Raw genomic sequence first — 20614 nt, 5'->3', positions numbered from 1 at the left:
CACTTTAGATCTTTTAGGCAACAAGTCATGCTAGCCAGACACAACCTGAGCCCCTGTCTTATCCTCAACCGCCTCCCCCTGAACTTTATTGTATGACAAAAAACTGGGTTTTTATATTACACTGACTTGTCATTGTGTTTTCACAACAACTGAAACCCTCTGTTTGGTGGATTCCTCCCACCGTAAGTCTTTGAGAGGGGCAGAAAACATTTTCCCTTCCAGATATGAGCTGAAAATAGCCAAATACTTGTGGCTTCTCTCACAGAGATTACAGAGGCCTGTGGTCCAGGTGACAGCAATTTCACTCTAGAACTGCTACCACTGATGGACTGAGAAGTTTCTGCTGAGATGCAGCAACTGCATAGGTGTCCAGTGTCCATATGTCCAGTCCCCTCCCCTGCCTATTTTGGAGTGGGGATTGAACCCAGAGGCACTGAACGACATCCCCAGCGCTTTTTATTTTGAGGCAGGTTGCACTATATTGCTGAATCTGTCTTGAACTTGCAATCCTCCTGTCTCATATGCCCAATAGTCAAGGACTACAGACATGTAACACATTTCCGGACCAAGGAAATGAAACTGATTAAAATAGGGCAGGGCTTGTGCCATTGAGATCGAAGCAAATGGCCAGTTGTGTAGATAATGCGTGATTGGGTCAGGAAGATGGGGGCTGATCCAATAGGAATTAAAATGCTAGTACCTCCAGAGCACTTCGCCCTCCTCCAACCAGTTGCCAAGATTTCCTGCCCCCAGGAATTGCTCCTCCATACAAACAGCTGCTAATGAGCATCCACTGGTTAACTCCCTCCTTCCTCTCTTGGCAGATGTGAAATATAGGGAGAGGAAACTCCTGGATGGCTAACTTCCATCTTTTTACCCTTATAGGCAGGAAAGGAAATCAGGGACATGAGAATAAAGGAAAGCTGAAATGTATAGATGGTGCAGGACAGCTCCCACCACCTTGAACAAAAGCTTTTTAACCCCTCTCCTCTGGAGGACTCTCTCACTATCACACACTTTCTCTTACTTTCCTCGTTCTTCCTTAAAGAGAAAAAAAAAAAATAATAATAACTTTTTGTTCTCTTCTCAGTATTTCTAGAGTGTTTCATCTTTTACACTTGCTAAAACAGTACCCAAACCTGATTTGTAAGTCTAATTTCAGATGAGGCCTCTATAATTAAGAGCCCCAGCACCCCAGAGCTTTTTGAGGTGCCCTTTCTTGCATTCTGAAGAATATAGTGCATCCATAAGCTAACTGGATGCAGTTAGTGCACTTTGCCATTTGACAAGACTTGGGTGACAGGACTCAACCCCTAGTAACCTCTAACCATCAGTCTTGCAGGTCAGGCAAGTTGGTTCTGCCAAAGCCATCTCTCACTATCGGACACAGGCTTGGAGCATGTCTGGCATAAGTGCACAGTGTCCCCAATCCCAGTCTGCCTTTGGATGCATGGAGATGGACAAAAGGTTGAAAGAACTTCGAGATTCTAGCCAGGGCCACTCCTCAGTGAACCTGTAAGTTTTCTCCCTGACTCTTCACCTACTGACCTTAGGGGGTATCCTGTGGTGATAACCTTAGTGGTTATCCTGTGGTGAAAAGGCTCTGTTGGAAAGCCACAGTGACACACACCTCCACAAGAGCCGAACTGCACTCTCCCATACTCATTCCTCCTGAGCAGGCCCCTCCCCTCTCCAATCAGACTCCAGTCATGGAGACGAGGGACATTTTACATGGAGTGGTGCATAATGAAATGCTTGAGTTCAATTTGTTCACATATTAAGCCTTTACAAGCCTGCAGGGATTCTCCCCATTGTTGCTTGTGTGCTTTACCAGGTCTTTGTCTGCAAAGGGAGACATTTTCAATCCACTCCTTCTGTGAACTCCTCCAGGAAATGGGTGTTAAGCATCTAACAAACATGGATATCCTCCTTACCCTCCAGAGAATCCTTTGGTCCACAGAGCAGAGAAATATACTACATATGGTTCTTTTCTCCACTGGCTTATCACATTAGGAACTTCATAGTGGCAGGAGAGGTCAGTCATGACTGGAAGTCTGAACTCTCCAAGTTCTTTGGCATGAGGCAGAACAAATGACCTGGTTCATTCTTCTAATGGTGCCACCAATAGATTTGGCAGAACCACGTGATGAGAGACATGTTTGCTGGCCATCAGAAACTCATAGGGAAATGTCCCTAAAGAGAAAATATGGAGTCTTCTCTGACATGGATACCTGAGTTCTGTTTTCTCATACTTGAATGAGATAGGAGGTTCCTTCTCAACAGTTATATTACGACAGTTATCTGATATATCTTAGTGTATATATATAAAAAAAAGGTTGGGATTTTCATTTTCATGTTGTCAGAGGGGATCCTTGTCCTCATAGAAGAGGTGTAGAAAGTGCTGGCCACTAGGGCTCTGGGAGCTAGATTCTAAAAATAGCCTCATTTTCTAATGCTGCCAGGCCTGGGAAATGACCTCATCACAGTTGGAAAAAGGAGATCTTTCATAATTTTCTTCATCCAATTTGGCCTTATTACCAACTGGGTAAATGAAAACTGGTGTCCTGGACAGTCAAAAACCAAAGAACCATATGTTAAGGGACTGATTTCACAACAGAAAAAAAAAAAAAAAATGGTTAAAATAACCTATGTATGAGGCATTTTTCACTGAAACTCAGGACAGTAGATTAGATTCTCTTACTACTTAACTTCTTCCAGAGCTCTATCTCTCCAAACTTTACAGAAAATGCACAGCAGCCAAAACTTACATGGCTTGCAGAGAACTTGTGTGATACCTAAAGAAATTAAAAGGTTTTCTTTATGATTCAATCAATGTGGAACCTAAAAGGCTGGATTTCTTATCTGTGTGGAATCTACACATGTGCATTTGTCCCTGTATCATGTACATAGTATCAAAATTGGCATGTAGAGAATGGAGTGCTCAGGATTTACTACTCTGGATTTGTAAAATGTTCCTCCCTAAAAACTATTGTAGAAGAAGGAAATATGGAATGATCTCATATAAGCCACTTTATCTTGGGAATCTTTACCTGAGGATTTCAGGACTCTCACAGTTTTAGATATATGGACCTACTCTCTTCTGAACCAAAAGTGTACTCTGATCTGATAAAGATGCTCTTCACACTCCTTTTCTTTAGTAATTATGGCTGTGTCATTTTCTAGGACTCCTTTTGATTTTTTCCCAAAATGTTTTTGAGCTCATGGTTGCATGGGGAATTCACATTTGATCCTGTATGCCTAAATTAATATATTTTCTGATCAGTCTTACTTTATCCAGCTACAGGTGTGTTCACTCACTTTGTTCAGAGGTCAATTTTTCAAGGATTGGCTCTCACATACATTGGAAAAACTCCTTCACAAAATCCTAAGAAGAACATAGACATGGTGTGGTTAAGAATAAATCATCTGATAGCAAATGAGGACAAATGGGTACCTGAATCCTTAATTTCAGTGTCCCCCGTGGCTGTCGGAATTTTTATCTGGTATATGCAACTGCATAGGCCTGCCTTAAATTTAAATCATAATGTAAAAGTCTGATAGGCTTGCACTTTCTAACAGGTTAAATTTTATACAAGTGTTAATAAACATCTGTTGCAGTGCCTCCTACCTGAGGTGCTCTTCTACAAAAAGCTGCAAGATCAATCTTTCCTGTCTGTTTTATTTAGGTGTGCACACCTGTCGATTGAAGTGTGGAATCTACACATGTGCATTTGTCCCTGTATCATGTACATAGTATCAAAATTGGCATGTAGAGAATGGAGTGCTCAGGAATCAGATGTTACAAGAAAAATGGATCCAAATAGCTTTCGGTTCACATGCCTTCAATCCAAAGTTCTGTTTAAATTCTGTAAACATATGAGAATAATATGTCTTTAAAATTACTAACTCATATGATTTTCTAAGTAGTCATACCACTAACAGAGTGTTGGTTTCTCTAAAATGTGTGCAATGTAATATCCATTGCTTCTGGGATTTTTTTCAACAGGGAAGAGTAGGCTAATACTGTTAACTACACTTGTGTGGTAACGTCGCATTTATAGTTAAAAATGAGTAAATTAGTTTTAACATCTGTGGGATTAATCATAAATATGTTTGTTACCTAAGAGAGCTGATTAATTTGAAAAGTTGTACTAAACCCTCACAGCTAAATCGAAAATCAAGTACTTTGCACTTCCTAAATTCCTTAAGGTAATTTGCACAACTTTAGAAAATTCATAAATATTGTTTTAGAATATGAATTTTTACAGGAGACATCAAGAAAAATGTCTAGGTATGGACATATATTTTATCAGGAAAAGTAGAAGAAACAAGAAATGTTTCAGGATAAGAAATTCTTTTTGTGGCAAAGTAAAATATCTAAGTAATTTGCAGAAGTTTTGTGGAAATTAAATTTCAAAATGTTTACATGTAAATAAGTTGGTTATATGTAATTAGCAATATAAGTAAAATTATTTAAGGCTCTTTCCTAGGGTCAAATATTAATGCACTGACATAAATTTTTTTTCCATTTCGTGAAGTAAGAAAATTTCTTAAAACTGTAAGCTGCTCTTATCTACCTAGAGAATTTCTTTTGTTTGTAAAGTTTTCCTTATTTTTTTGTTGTAGATAGGCTAAATACCATTGCATTGTATTATTGATTGACTGATTGATTGATTGATTGATTCATGTGGTGCTGAGGATCAAATCCACAGCCTCACATAACGCTACATATATACTGTACCACTAAGCCAACACCCCAGTCCTTAGTTTATTATGTTGAGAGACAAGTTTTATGGAATAAATTTGTACAACTCTGGTAAAGAAACACTGAGTTTTAGAACATTGCACAACACTACAGCTTCTTAATTTTTCTTTAAAAAAGCTAACTTGGTAAAGACAAGGACAACAGTGTAGTTGTGGAGTTATTACTTGCTTCATGGTATTTTAGATGTATTGATTCTTTAAGTATACAAATCAAATCTTTTACCTACAAGGTTTTGAAGAACAACCCACCAAGCTGATGTTCTTCAAACTAAAGTGTAAAGATATGGAATTATAAAAGTATGTTTCATGAATAAAGCTACATTACAAACTCAATATGTTTTACTCTTGCTAATATTATTTTATATCTTCCTTAAAAATTTATATCTGTTTTTAATCCCTAACAAAAGCAGAACTTTCAATATGACAATCTGAGTTAATTTGAGATAATAGGCTATAATTGATATTGAAATATATAAATGCATTCTACTGTCATGTACAAATAATTAAAACAAATAAAAATTAATATAACAAAGGCAATACAAAATGTAAGGCTCACTCTCATTACTAACACTGACCCCAATTAAATAGAAGGGGTAAGGTAAGTACAAAATTAGGCTCTAATGTTATATCCCTGTACTTCTACCTCATGACAGGTAAAACTAGATTATTGGATGTTCAAGACTGGAAAATCAAAGGCCATATGTGTTCTCTGATATATGGATACTAATTCACAATATGAGTGAAGTCTGTGAAAGGATAGAGCTACTTTAGGATAGATGAAGGGAGTGAAGAGAGGGGAGGAATTTGACAATAGGAATGATTGTAGAATGAATCTGACATTATTACCCTAGTACATGTATGACTACCTAACCCATGTCATGCTACATGATATCCAACCAGAAGAATTAGAACTTATACTCTATGAATGACTTGTCAAAATGCATTCTAGTGTCATATATAACAATTTAGAATAAATCAAAAGTAAAACAGTGAATGGTGGAGGCCAGGGACTCAAAGAGAGGAATTGAGCAAATTTTAAATGTGGTGCATGGTTTCTCTGCATTTCTTACACAAGAAAACTAATTAAAGATGAAATGTATAATGAACAGTGAAGCCGGCTTTAATATTTTGGAAAATTATCGGAGTGACCCCATTATAACACAGTATAAAAGGTATATTAGGGAGAGCATATCAAGGGAGTGGCTCAGCAATGACTTTTTAGAGATTAATATGGATGGAAGGAAACCAGAAGCTATTCATCAAGATAATGGGACAATGACCCTAAATGCTTATTTGAGATCTTTAAAGATTCAACGCCACCACAGTCCCAGAATCCTAAGGCATAACAGGTACAAGGAAGCGTCCAAGAAGACCAACAAATTCTTCGGGTTCAAGGTCTCACTGACTAGCACTGCCTCAAATCTCTTTTTTCTTTATTCTAATGCAATGCTACTATGCCAGCCCTGCCATAGCCCAAGCAGGTTTAGAAAATATTCAGGACTGTGTTACCAAATCTATAGGTTGTAATCCTGAAAACATATAGGATAGGGCTAAGTCTGCAGGCACAAGCATGGAAGAGGGGTAGAGACATGAATACCATATCCTGCATTTTTGAAAAACCTCTCAAAGGGGTTGGCACCTAGGCAGAGTATGTCCACAGAGGCTGGGCTGTGTACACAGTTCCCACTAGGCTCATTTCCAAGGAGTGTTATGGGTTTAAAACCACCATAGTGAGATTCCATTAGGATAATGCTTAGTGGAACCATGGAAAGAGGACTTATCCAGAGGTCCCAATACTGTAACAGCCACTAGCCTGTAACCACAACCTGGGAGAGTCCCAGGTAGGTGATTTCAACCCAGGAAAACTAGAGTCAGTGCTGTCTCTAGGAAAACCTTGAGGACATAATGTCCTGAAATGTGGGGGCCCCAACACCCATCCCAGTGTCTTGAAGATGTGCTACAGAGTCCAAAAACTTATTCTCCAGCCTTACATTTTAATGCTGATTTTCCTGTTAGGTTTTGGATTCTTGGATCTGATCCTTTCTTCTTGCCTCTATCTCCCCATTGCAAAGGGAATGTCTATCACATGCCTGTACTACAACTGTGTTTGACAAGCACATAACCCTTGATTTCATAGTTTCATACCTGGAGGGAAATGGTCCTCAGGAAGGATCATACATTGAGTCTAATTTGCATAAGATGTAGAAGATATGACTTTGGATTCAGACTTTTTATGGTGAAAGGAGTCAAAAAGTTTTGGGAGCTACTGTAATAAAATGAATGCATTTTATGGAAGCACAGGAAAGTTAGGGATAAAGGGTAGAAAGGAATAGACCTGGAATTAGAGTGTTCCTTTAAGAATTCATGTTTTAATTTATTCTCCTGTGAACAACATTTAGAAATGGGACAAATCTTTCTCACTTGCAAGATGAAAGCTCAGGAATAATAGAAACAGTTATTCAAAAAATGGCATCAAGTCAAAAATTGTCTTCAGAGCACAGGGAGCAATTACAAATATGAGGAGAAAACATACAGAAGGGGACAAAGACTTTCCAAGGTATTCCTTTTGAAAGGATTAATATAGATTAAGAACTAAAACAACAAAACCTAATATCGAAAATGAGAAATCATCCAAATAACAAATAAACAAATGAATTCAACAGATATTTTTAAGAAGGAGAGATACAAAGAGCCAACAAATATATGAAAAAATTTCAAAATCATTAGCTATTAGGGATATGCAAATTAAAAGTACACTAAGATTTTACCTCACACAGAATGGCAGTCATCAAGATGCATAGTATAGTAAATTATAGAGAGAACATGGAGAAGAAAAGAACACTTTTACACTCTTGGTGGAACTGTAAGTAGTACAACCTCTATGGAGATCAGTATGGAGTTTCCTCAAAAGGAGAGGCAAGGAACCACCTTATGATCCACCTATATATTACTCTTTGGGATTCATCTTAAAGAAGCAAAGTCATCATAGTATAGTGATGAATAAATAGCCATATTCATAGCACCACAGTTCATCATAACCAAACAATGAAACCAGTCTAGGTGTGCATCAACAGACGAATAGATAAGGAAAATATGGTGTATACACAATAGACTTACATTCAGCCATGAAGAAAACTGAAAAGATGAAATTTATATTATTTCCAGTAAATATAGATGTAACTTGAAATCCTTATGTTAAGCAAACTAAGCCAAGCCCAGAAGGTTAAAAGTCATGTGTTTGCAATCAGAGTGGAAGCTAGCAAGTAAAAAGGCAAAGAAAAGTGTAGGGAGGGCTGGAAAACTTATGAAAATCAAAGAGAGATCAGCAGAACAGAGGAAAGAGACCAAGGGGTGGAAAAGAGCAAAGGAGGGGAGAGTGATGTGATGCAAAGTGCCGTTGTCCAAATTACATTGTTATATTGTGTGCATGTACAAACAACAACAAATCCCGACTTATGTGGAACTACAAAGCACCAATAAAACTTGTGGGTACATAAAGCACTGTGGCTTCTGGGCTGAGCTCCCTTATAAAAGGCTTCAGAGATGAAGAAAGCATTCCCAATTTTTCTGCCTTGCACCTCAAAGGACACAGCAAGATGCCACTTTGGAAGCAAAAGTAGCACTCAAATGACACCAGTGTTGGCACCTGAAATATTTTGTTATAGCAGCACAGACTGAGACACTTAGTTATTCCAGCTAAAAGTTTTCAACCATGATCAACATTTATAGGACCAAAAAAAATCAATAACTTTTATCTATTATCTGTTTTATTTTTTCCCTGATTAATTCTATTTATTTTCTTCGTTCAGTTAACGTTGGGCTTATTTTCTTTTCTATTGTCTGTTTTTGTTTCTTTAATTGTTGTTTTTGTTTGTTTGTTGACTTCCTGAAGGAGCATGTGAGGCAGATTTCCATTTCTATAATAAGAATCTGAGATAACTCAACTTGTACTGGGAGAAGGCTTATTCTAACTGAGTTTTGGAGTTTCTTGCCATGATTGACCATGTTTCTTTAACCTGAGGTGAGAAAGGAACTCAGGATGGAAATGCCTGCAGGAGCAAAACTGCTCACCTCATAGCTGGGAGTGAAAGACAGAATAGGCAGGGGCTGGAGTCCCACCACCCTCCTCATTCAAAGTCACCCCCCACCAAGACACACCCATTACAGATTCCCACATTCCCAGTAATATCCCACTGGGAACCCTGCCTTTACCATATGGACCTTGGGAAAACATGCAGAATCCAAATTATATCAAGGTCTAAAGTTAAGCTGATTATTTAAGCTCTTTCTTCTTTTCTAGTTCAAGTATTAATCACTATAATTTTTCAATTTAGTACCCCTTATGCTGCAGCCTATAAAAATGGGTATGTTGTGTGTTCATTTTTATTCATCTGATGGTATTTTCTAATTTCCTCTTTGATTTCTTCTTTGATCCAATGCTTGTTCAAAACTGTGTGGTTTCATTTTTTCAACTATTGGAAAAATTTCCAGTTTTCCTTCTACCACTACTTTCTAGTTTCATTGCATCAGAATTGGAAAATAAATATTTGGTGTGATTTCTATCCTCATGAATTAGTTTATACATATACAGTGACTTATTAGATATAGAGATATATATTTATGCTGGAGAGTGTTCCATGTGTACTCGAAGAGACTGTATTTTACTGTTGTTGGTTGGAAAGTGCCATGTATGTTTCCTCGGTCCATTTAATCTACAGTGTTCTTCAAGTCCTCATTATTTTTAAAGATCTTCTGTCTCTATGTTTTTGTCCTATAGAAGGTGGAGTATTAACGTCCCAGTAATTAAAATTACTAAAATGTTACTATTTATCCCTTCAGTTCCTCAAGATTTCTTTATGTATTCTGATGCTCTGATATTGGGTATATGTATATTAATAATTTTTTCATTGTGCCCTATTAATTGACCATTTGTATTTATATAATGTCCTCCTTTGACTCTTTTCACATTTGTTAATGTAAATTCTATTTTATTGGATGTACATGTAACCAACCTGCTTCCTTATGGTTACTATGTCCATGAAGTATTTTCCCATCCTTACATCCAGTTTGTCCTTAAAAGGATATTGAAAATCCTGTAGATATTATTTTTGGAAGCTTGTTTTTCTTATTCTTCATCCAGTCATCCATTCTAAGTATTTGGATTGGCATGTTTAATTCATTTCCATTTAATATAATTATGGATAGGGTAGTACTTCCTAATGCTCCATGGCATTTAACCAGGAAAAGCAGACAGTCGACTTCTCTGTAAGGAGGTTGAATGGATAAAAATTTGGATGATCTTTGCTGGAATTTAATACTATTCACTCAACGAAATTGGAAACTCAGAAGATCAATTATATTAGGGAAGGAATTTCCATTGTCACAGCTATGGAAGCTACAGCAGCAACCATTGGTATATGCCAGAATAGTAACTCCATGAAGAGAGTAAATTGATAAGGAATTCAAAATAACCTGCATATTGGGGAGGACTGTGGCCTGACTGGATTTGGAGAGTTTAGAGATCAAAGACACTGCCTGGGCCGCTGTACAATATCTTGTGCAGGAAACAAAAAACTGCATCTCTCCCAACACTGTGCAGAAGGTAAAGGAAGGAATCATTTTGCAGCCTGAGCATGGTCCCCACAGCACCTGAGGAAGTCAAATTCTCACGGATGTGAGTTAGGCCAAAAAACTAGCCTGGCAAACCCATGCTGCATGACAGAGGTGGGATTAAGTGACCTGGAACAAAGCAAGTATCCAGAGAGAGTTTCACACAAAAGACATCTGATCATGGAAACCCACCTGGCTCCCCGCTCCACTTCAATCCAGCTGCTTGCATGTCTGGCTGAGAGAGAAGAGCCAGACTGGGAATTGGTAAGGGCAGAGATGGGAAAGAATGTGTATGAAGACTGAACCTGAGACCAGGAATCTTATGTTCAGCAGGAAATGTAGTGAACTAACTATTTGTTCCTCCATCACATGATTGGAACCCAAAGGAGGTCCCTGGGGTTCATCCTACCAGCTTGGACCAGAAATTGCTGGGCCCTGCAGGTATGCTGATTTAAAATCTCCAGAACAATTGGCATTCAGAAAACTGGCTGGAGTCCACCTAGGTCTAATGCCCACCTCTAGGAGTTCCACCTGCAGGATTAACCTCTCACCCTAGCACCCAACCCCGAGGGGAGCAAATATCACACACTCTATGCTACAGAGTAGGGACGCTCAGGATCTCTTCATCTCCAACAGAAAAAATTCCCCAACTTTTCATGCAGATTTATTTTCTTATTATTCCTTCCCCTCCCCCTCACATTTCTACCATTGCAGAAACTAATTATTTTTCATGGATCACTTTATTGATGACTAGGGTGTCTGATGAGAATATTTCCATTTTGCATTCTATATATTTTACTCTCAATTATATGTTTTCCTCGATTCTCTTTGTTTTCTCCTGCTTACAGAGAAACTCTTGCTCCCTCTTGTACTCTTCTTTAATTTTTATTTCTGTATTTTCATTTCTGGTAATCATCACATCCTATACAACTTCTTTCTCCTCTGGTTGTCCCTCAAAAATATAAACAATCTACCAATCATACATTTTTATTGTAGGTAGTAACCGTACATATCATTTTGGTTTATTGTGACAAAACTGTAAACATCTCCTCAGGAAATAGTTCCTTTGCAGTTGTATATTGTTTGGATTATTTGAGGTTATTATTTGTATTTCCCTTTATGATGAGGAACTAGAAACTTCAGGGACAATAATCACTACTCTATTGCCTCAGATCCACATTACTAGATGTGTAGACACCCAAACAACATGAAAAATGAGGAATATATTGTCCTAAACAATCTAATATTCAACAATAATATAATCCACTAATTCCACAGTGGAAACTATCAGAGAAGGACTTAAGAATGTGCATACTAAGGGCTCAGGATATAGCTCAGTTGGTACAGTGCTTGCATTGCAATCACAATGCCCTGGTTCAATTGCAGCACCGCAAAAGAAAAAAAAAAAAAAAAAGAATGTGCTTTCTAAAACTGATCTGCCAGGGAACGGACAACTTCAGGAATGACATTAGACAGAAAATACAAGAAATGAAAGATCACTTCAATAAAGTCAGAGAAATTGTGAAAAATAATCAAACAGAATCCTTTGAAATGATACAATCAATAAACCAAATAAAAACTTCAGTGGAAAGTATAACCAATAGACCAGACTGCTTGGAAGACAGATTGTAGGCAATGAAGACAAAACTTATCATCTAGAAAAACAAGTTGACCATGTAGAGAAGAAGTTGAGAGACCATGAACAGAACTTCCAAGATATATGGGATAATGTGAAAAGACGGAATTTAAGATTTTCCTGGAGAGATGAGGGCAAAGAGATGAAAGTCAAAGGAATACACAAACTATTCAATGAAATCATCGGAAAACTTCCAAAACATAAATAATGAAAAGGAAAATCAAATAGAGGAGGCTTGCAGGACACCAAATGTCCTGCAAAACTACAGCAGACCCACATCAAGGCACATTGTAATGAGAATGACTAACATAAAGAATAGAGATAGAATCCTAATGGCCATGAGAGAAAATGATCAAATTACATTTAGGGGGAAACCAATTCAAGCCTCAGCTCACTTCTCAACCCAGATCCTCAAAGCTTCCATATCTTGGAATAATATATTTGAAGATCTGGAAAAAAAAAAAAAAAACCTAAATGATAACCAAGAATTTTGTATCCAGCAAAATTAAGCTTCAGATGTGAAAAAAATTTAAAAGAATTCACAACTAGAAAGCCTGCACTATACAACATTCTCAACAAAACTTTACACCAAAAATACAAAGAACTCAATCAATAGATGGTACAAGGAACTGAACAGACACTCTACAGAAGAAGATATAGAGGCAATTAATAAAGATATGAAAATGTATTCAACATCTGTAGTAATTAGAGAAATGCAAATTAAATCAACTCTAAGATTTCATCTTACTCTAGTTAGAATGGCTACTATCAAGAACACAAACAATAATAGATGCTGGAGAGGATATGGGGAAAATGGTACACTTCAATATTGCTCATACTCATAGATTTGCAAACTAGTGCAGTCAGTCTCAAAATCAGTGTGGATAAGCCTCAGAAAACTTGGAATGGACCCACATTTTGGCCCACTTATCCCACTCCTCCATTTATACCCAAAGGACTTTTAATTAGCATACTAGAGTAATGCAGCCTCATCAATGTTTTTAGCTGCACAATTCCCAATAGCTAGATTGTGGAACCAACCTAGATGCCCTTCAACAGATGAATGGATAAAGAACCTGTGGCATATATACACAGTGGATATTATTCATCCATAAAGACCAATAATACTATGGCATTAGGAGATAAATGGTCGGAATTGGAAAATATCATGCTAAGTGAAATAAGCCAATCCCCAAACAACAAAGTCAAATGTTTTCCCTGATAAGTGGAAGATGATATATCATGAGGGTTGGGGTGTGGGGGATGAGAGAAGATGGAGGAACTTTAGTTTGCGCAGTGGGAAGTGAGAGGGAGGGGATATGAAAAATGGTAGAGTGAGACAGACATCATTTCCCTATGTACATGTAGGATTATACCAATGGTATGTGTCTACATTGTCCACAACCATATAAATGAAATAATGTACTCCATTTGTGTACAATCAATCAATATGCACTCTGTAAAAATAAAGAAAATAAAAATAAATTCTTCCCTTCTTTAAATACAAAAATAAGAAAAACATTTTAAAATTTTCTTTCCCCTATGGTTTCTGAATGTAAACACAAAGGATAAACGATGTATTTGGGAAAAGTTAGCTGTACTTTTATTCTTATTAACATCAGAGTAGAACAACAAAGTCTGCACAGGATTTCTAACTACTAAAAATCTCATTGAAAATATTCTCCTGTAAGAGAAAGAAAAAAAATATATAAATAGTATCATCATATCATATTTCCCAGGCATTTAATCAGATTCTTGAAAAGAATAACGTCACAGAAAATCACTGGTACAAAGAAGTAGAAATAAACTTGTCACAATTTAAATACTTAGGCACATCAATGAAGACACAAGTAAATACCATTAGAACCACTCCTAAAATTGATTGTAATTATCTATGAAAAAAATTGAGAAAAAAAATTAAGAATAAATAGAAAAATTCTTGTAAAATATATTAGTTTGTAGGGGTCAAACATACTTTGTTAAGGCATATAATATTCAGAACTACTAAAGACTTTCGATTTCTTCCTTTAACCATTAGGTGGAACACAACTCAGAATTATATTTTCTAAGAAGTTTGCATAAATAAAAATAATTCACTATGTATCACACAAAGTTCATTATTCACTCTGTATTACAGAATACTCTCATAAACTTTTCTACTTTTGTCATTTATGACAAAGATCCTTCTGACATCATGAAAAGTCATATCAGTTTCCATAACAATAAGCAAACCATTCACCTAAGTCTTCTATATAGAAAAAGATACAGACACACAGATGAAACACTGCTTGTTATCTAAGACTTGGGCATTTCGGAAAATTCTACTAACATAAGCAAACAGTACATCTAGAAATTCTTTAAAAAATATAAAGAAACAACCAATTTCTTCACCTTCTGTGAGCTCAATAAAGCCAGAAGTAGACATAATCATGTTAAATTTAAACATATGTCTTAGATTGTCTGAGATAGTTCTCGTTTCCAATTTGGGGAAGGGGGGGAAGGAGGGGTGAGGGAAGGGATACTGGGGATTTAACCCAGAGAGATTTTACCACTGACCTACATCTCTAGCTTTTTGAGTTAGAGTCTCTCTAAGTTGTTTTAGGCCTTGCTAAGTTGCTGAGGTAGGTCTTGAACTTGTGATCCTCCTGCCTCAGCCTCCTGAGTCACTGGGATTACAGGCATGTACCATCACACCTTGCTGAGGGGCATGTTTTTAATAGCACCCCCTTCGATTCTTAATTTTCCCTGTCTGGATGGTAAACTACTGTGGTGACTACAATGAGATTTGACTGTGAATATAGTTCTTCAAAAGCCTTAACCAGGCATGCTTGTAAACCCAGCTCCAACACAGGTGGAGGTAGGAGGATTACAAATTCCAGGAAAGTCTTGGCAACTTTGGAGACTGCTTCAAAATAAAAAAATAAAAAAATAAAAAAATAAAAAAGGACAAAAAAGTGGGGAAGTAGCTCAGTGGCAGAGAGCCCCTGGCTTCACGTCCCATACCACAAAAATTTAAAAAGGGCCTATTCTTCATTTCCAAAGTATCCTACATATAAAGCTCTCAAACTCTCATCTAAGATAATGCAATATGGGATACCTTGCAGAGAATGTGTACAATATTAATTGCCTATGCAGAAAAATTTCTTTTATTTAACTCTTGTTAACCACATATTACCTTACTTTAACCAAAACAGAGCAAAAGGACCTCTCTGCACACAGCAGCAATCTCTGCTTCATCCATACATATTTGTCTTAAGACATCTGTAAGCGTCCCACCAGAAAGTTACTCCATTATTACAAACAAATCTTCTCCTAACCAGTAATTAAAAACAGACCAGAAAAAACATATTCACATTTTTATTTTTCTAAACATGTGGCACTCAATGTTCAAGAGTTCAAATGAGTTATTATGAACACATAATAATTTATTGTTATTATAAATTATTAACTGGTCGGTGTTGGTTACTTTCTAAGAGAATGAGCAAAACCATTGTTTTTATTCAATTCTATTGCCATTACAGGTTGCCATCAAATAGATGAACCTAAAGAGAGAGTCAGGGAAGGAACTGATAGTTAATGAGATCTGGGTAAAGGAGGAATTAAGGCATCCAAATATAGTAAATTTCATAGACAGGTAAATATGTTTGAGGTTTTTTTAAACAATGGGATAAAAATGTGGAAATTTGTAATCTCATGGCTTGATTGAGGCTGCCTACTTCAAAGTGTCAACACTGAGAAGTAAACTTAAGGGAGAAAGAGGTGAAAATAGCACATTCCAAATGAGATGGTGCTTTTGTGACAAGGACATTACTTGGTAAGTGAGAGAAGGTAGGTAAATGAAGGACATTACTGATGGTGTGAATATTCATTTCAAATGATCAGAAGCAGAAACTTGAAGGAATGGTCAACAGGGATTCATGTCTTAACCCAGAGAGGTGACTGGCACACAATTCTGAAACTTTTAATTCAGTTTTTATTTCAAATGCTGTTCTTCTTGGGCAAATTGTATATGTCTATGAAAAGCTCAAGTGAGCTGAGTACAGTTGTGCATGCCTGTAATCCCAGGAGCTGGAAGGCTGAGGCAAGAGGATCATCAATTCAAAGCCAGTGTCAGTAAAAAAGCAAGGTACTAGGCAAATCAGGGAGACCCTGTCTCTAAATAAAGTTCAAAATAGAGCTGGGGATGTTTCTCAGCGTGTGAATGTCCTTGGGGTTCAATCCCTGGTCTGAGTCCCCCTTAAACAAAAGCTCATACAGTTTAGAAATTCATATTTACAAATCACAAAATACAGAATAGGAAAATAAGCATGTTATTCAATTTGTTAAAATGTGTCATATTTATGAACAAAAGTTGACTAGTAAAAAGTGGTAGCTGTGGTTGTATTAGAGCGTTACAGGTTATTTTCTTTCACATACACATTCATTTAGGATGATAAAATGATAATATATATTGAGACTTCAACCCTAATTGTGGGGCTGCATTCATAGAAATCAACTTTGAAGTACATTTTCCTTGAATAGTTGGCACATGCCTGTAATCCCAATTGTTCAGAAGCTGAAGCAAAAGAATCACAAGCTTGATACCAGTCTTGGAAACTCAGTAAGACTCTGTCTCAAAACAAAAAAGAAAAAGGGCTCAGTGAAAACTTAGTAAACCCGGGGTAAAGCAGGATGCAGTGGTGCATGCCTGTAATCCGAAGAAGAGGCTGAGACAGGAGAATTCCACATTGAAAGACAGCCTCAACAAATTCCTGAGGTACTAAGCAACTTTGGAAGACCAAGTCTCAAAATGAAAAAAAAAAAAAAAAGTGGCTGGGAATGTGGTTCAGTGCTTTAGTGCTCCTGGCTTCAATCCACGGTACCCCTTATAATCCAAAAAAATAAAACTAGAAAAAATAGCATGTCCATGAATAAAATGTTTGTGTGTTCAGATCTAAAATAACGTAACAGTGACTAGGGTGGTAGCTCAGTTGTAGAATGCTTAGGTAGCACATGTGAGGTACTGGGTTCAATCCTCATTACCCCATAAAAATAAATATTGATATAAAGGTTTTGTGTCCATCTAAAAATAAAAACATCCTTAAAATTGAAAAGAAGAATAATTAGAATATGAGAATGAAGTAAAAATGTAGCAGACTTTAAAATGTTTTAATATGATAATATGCAAAAGGCTATAAATCTTGATGTTGAAATAAACATTGTTGATTTCCACAATAGATTTTACACAAAACTAAAGAGCCAGTTGTAAGGCATTAAAAAAATCACAGCTCTCCAGAAATCAGGGTCCACTGGCAGTCCTTGGAGTTCTGCCTGTGCCCTGCACTGTGGCCACCACATCAGAGTCCACAGCAAGTCCCCCAGTAGTTCTCTCTCCCTGGCTCCATCTGAGGTCATTCCTACTAATAATCTCCCTTAGCTGCTGAGGAAGTTCACGCTCAACTATGTGTTGAAAGACCTCAAGGTTTTGAGAAAAATGTAAAAAATATAAAATAAAATAGAATATAGGGCACAACATAAGAATACCCAGTGAGTTAAGTATTCTCATTTTTAAGGTAGATTTACAAATTTATTTTTCCAAAATATATGATGAGTACTATCTAGGTGAAAATCTTCATTTTATCAAATTAATTTCTCATAAAATATATTAAACTCGAGGGATTTTTGAAATCATTGGTGAAAATCAAACACAAACAGCTGTTTTTAGAAACAGACATGCACACATGCCCACACAGGGTCACGGGTCAATCACTCACTGATTCTGTATGAGCTAATCCTGGGCCAATGACAGGAGGTGCAGCCTCTTCCTCCCCATCATCCTCCTCTCTCACTACTGCTGATGTTTCTGGTCCTTGGTGTTCAGCTGTGTTCATCACATGAGCAAGGAAGATTAAAAGGTTACAATGTAACCATTTCTTTGTTTTTAATCTACTTTAAGAAGTTATTATTTCATGAGCTAATGTTTATGTTTAAACCTTACTTGTAATAGTATCATCAATTAAAGAGTTAAGGGGATTTTAAGAAATAAAGAGAAGTAAGCATATGAATTAAAGGTATTTGAAAAATATTCATGAGTACTATTTATATAAACATTAAAGAGTTATTTCCCTGTGATGGCAAAATTTATTTTTGAAAGCAAAATACAAGCAGGTTTGTCTTGGGTAACCTAAATTAGTAGAAGAACTAAAAGAAATAAATTAACTTACTCTACTGATGATCCAGAAGAGAAGCCATTCTTGTCTGAATATGAAAGAGAAAGAAAGCTAACAATTCAAGAAAGAAAACTTTTATATGACAAAAAGAAAAATAATATAAAAGAAGAGCAAGTGAAATTTCTGAAAATGATTTCATTTTAAGTAGAATAACTTCTTTATTAAAATGCCAGTAAAAGTAAATAATTGATATAAGACTCAGTGAATAACTCCCCAATGTTAATGAGTCCTCAAAATACATTTTAAAAATCCTGAATTGATAATTAAAATGGGTGAATTTTATTGTATGAAAATTATACTTCAATACATTTGTTAAAATGTAATGGAAACTATACCTGTCAATCTGTATTAAATTAACACATTAACTGTTTAAAACACTTTCTTCAGAGAATTGTCTACCAAGGAACAGGGGTATAATAAGGAACCAAAAAGACAACTGGGAAAAGCACTATTTTTGACAATGATTTGTTTCTAAAATGCAACTTACTTACTAGTTGAACCAAAAGTTCTAGGTAAAAGTTTGCCCTTTTCTGAAAGGTATACCAAAATAAAATGTACAAGGACAAGATCGATATTACTTGCAAAGAAGTCTGATTCTTCCTTGAACAGAGCCTTCATTCTGTGATGATTTAAACATATTAAATATAATTGATTCAAACTACATATGATTTTTGTTTAATTTTATTTTTTTTAAAAACCAGATATAAAGACTTTAGAGACAGAGAAACCTATTAAATAAAACTAACAGCCACCCTGAGAATGTAATTGGCAAAATCTACACTGAGATAAACAGGAGACATCATCTTTTCATCTTTCAAGTACAATGCAAGGAAGAGAAAGCAGAAGATCCAGTGTGGGGAAGGAGAGTCACATCTCAAAAGACCTTCCTGAGATGGTTCCACCACCTCTAAAATGGGGACTTGATTCTCAAGCTGATTTAAATGAACTATTTTAAAAATCCATTATATATCATTTCTTACCCAATGATATTCTAATTATTAGGTATAAATACTTTTACTTCTAATATTTATTTTTATGTATTTACATGTTTGACAGATTTCACTTTTTAGTAGAAAACTTTTTTATTCCAAGGACTGTGTGTCAGTATAGAAAAACTTCCTTCTGGGCCACTGACAATGAACATATTTCTAGCATAAACATGTGCACAAATCACACCTTTTCTGTCTCAACTGAAAATCATTTAAATCAGTGAAGAGGAAAAAACCCAAGTAAATAGAACAGCAAATCCCATTGTCATGTTTAATTACAAAGTATAAAAAATGGAAAAAAATAAAAAACTCCCAATTCCATTTCTAAGCAATCTATGAGATTAATGATATCCTCAGACTCCAAATGATGTTGAAGAACTACCCAAAAGTTTCCAAAAAGCAGAATCTCTGCAGGAAAAGGAAGGACAACAAATATGAGTTAGCATTTAGTTTTTTTTTTTTCCAGAAATAGTCTTTTTATCTCGCAGTGCTTCACAAGTTTCTATGAGATTCAGTCTTTTACCACTGTCTGATACCTTACCAGGAGGAGTACAAGTTGAGATAATTCTGCTTTACTTTGTTGGACTCACAGAATTTAAGACATTCAGCAGAAATCCAGGAATCTTTCTTTGCTCTCCTTTGGTGATATTGGAGATATGTTAAATCAAGCCCACTGCTTTGGCATATCCTGACAAAAAGAAATTCAGAAATGACTGGTGGTTTGACTGCTCTAAGAAAATCACTTTTCAGAGATAAATATCAAAATACATGAAACAAAACAATATACATAATTTTAGTTTGACTAACTGATCTTCTTTCCTAGAGAACTACTTTCCTTGATTTGCTTTGCAAATGAACAGGAAAGATCAAAACCCGGAGCGCTGGGTTATTTTGGGAGAGGGACAGAAGTGTCAAACCTGGATTTCCTCCTGTTCATTACCCACTTGAGTAGCTCCTAACTGAAAAAACTGAAGCTGAAAGCAAAAGTCAGGGTACAAGAAACTAGATAAAGGGTGCTTGCTTGTCTGGTTCTTCTGCAGGCTTTAGAGGAACACAGAGCAGGGGAGGGCCAGGCCATTCCACATTCACCTTTCAGGAAATACTTATGTGGGCTTCACAATTGGGAACAGAACTTTTAAGTGATTAAGATTTCACTTTTTTTTTTATTTTTTGTACTAAGAATTGAACTCACAGGCAGTCAACAACAGAAGCACACGCCAGCCTTTTTTTGTGTTTTATTTAGAGACAGGCGTTGTGGAGTTGCTCAGCACTCACCTTTGGCTGAGACTGGCTTTCAGTTTGCCATTCTCCTGCCTCAGCCTCCTGAGTCACAGGATGACGGGCACAGGCAACCATGCCCAGCCTGTTTCATACCTGAACACTGATCTGACTATAGCCTTGGGTCC

General features: G+C 36.5%; 1 protein-coding gene across 8 annotated transcripts in view; it reads right to left on the bottom strand.

Moving 5' to 3' along the window:
* Nucleotides 1-20614, bottom strand: part of LOC306670535 (uncharacterized protein) — a 217077-nt gene that overhangs the window by 83371 nt on the left and 113092 nt on the right. The gene's annotated exons all lie outside the window — the stretch shown is intronic.

The sequence above is a fragment of the Sciurus vulgaris genome, assembly GCF_902686455.1.
Source record: "Sciurus vulgaris genome assembly, chromosome: 10".
Classification (NCBI taxonomy): Eukaryota; Metazoa; Chordata; class Mammalia; order Rodentia; family Sciuridae; genus Sciurus; species Sciurus vulgaris.
Note: the sequence above shows the minus strand (reverse complement) of the source record. Positions and strands in the feature narration are given on the sequence as shown.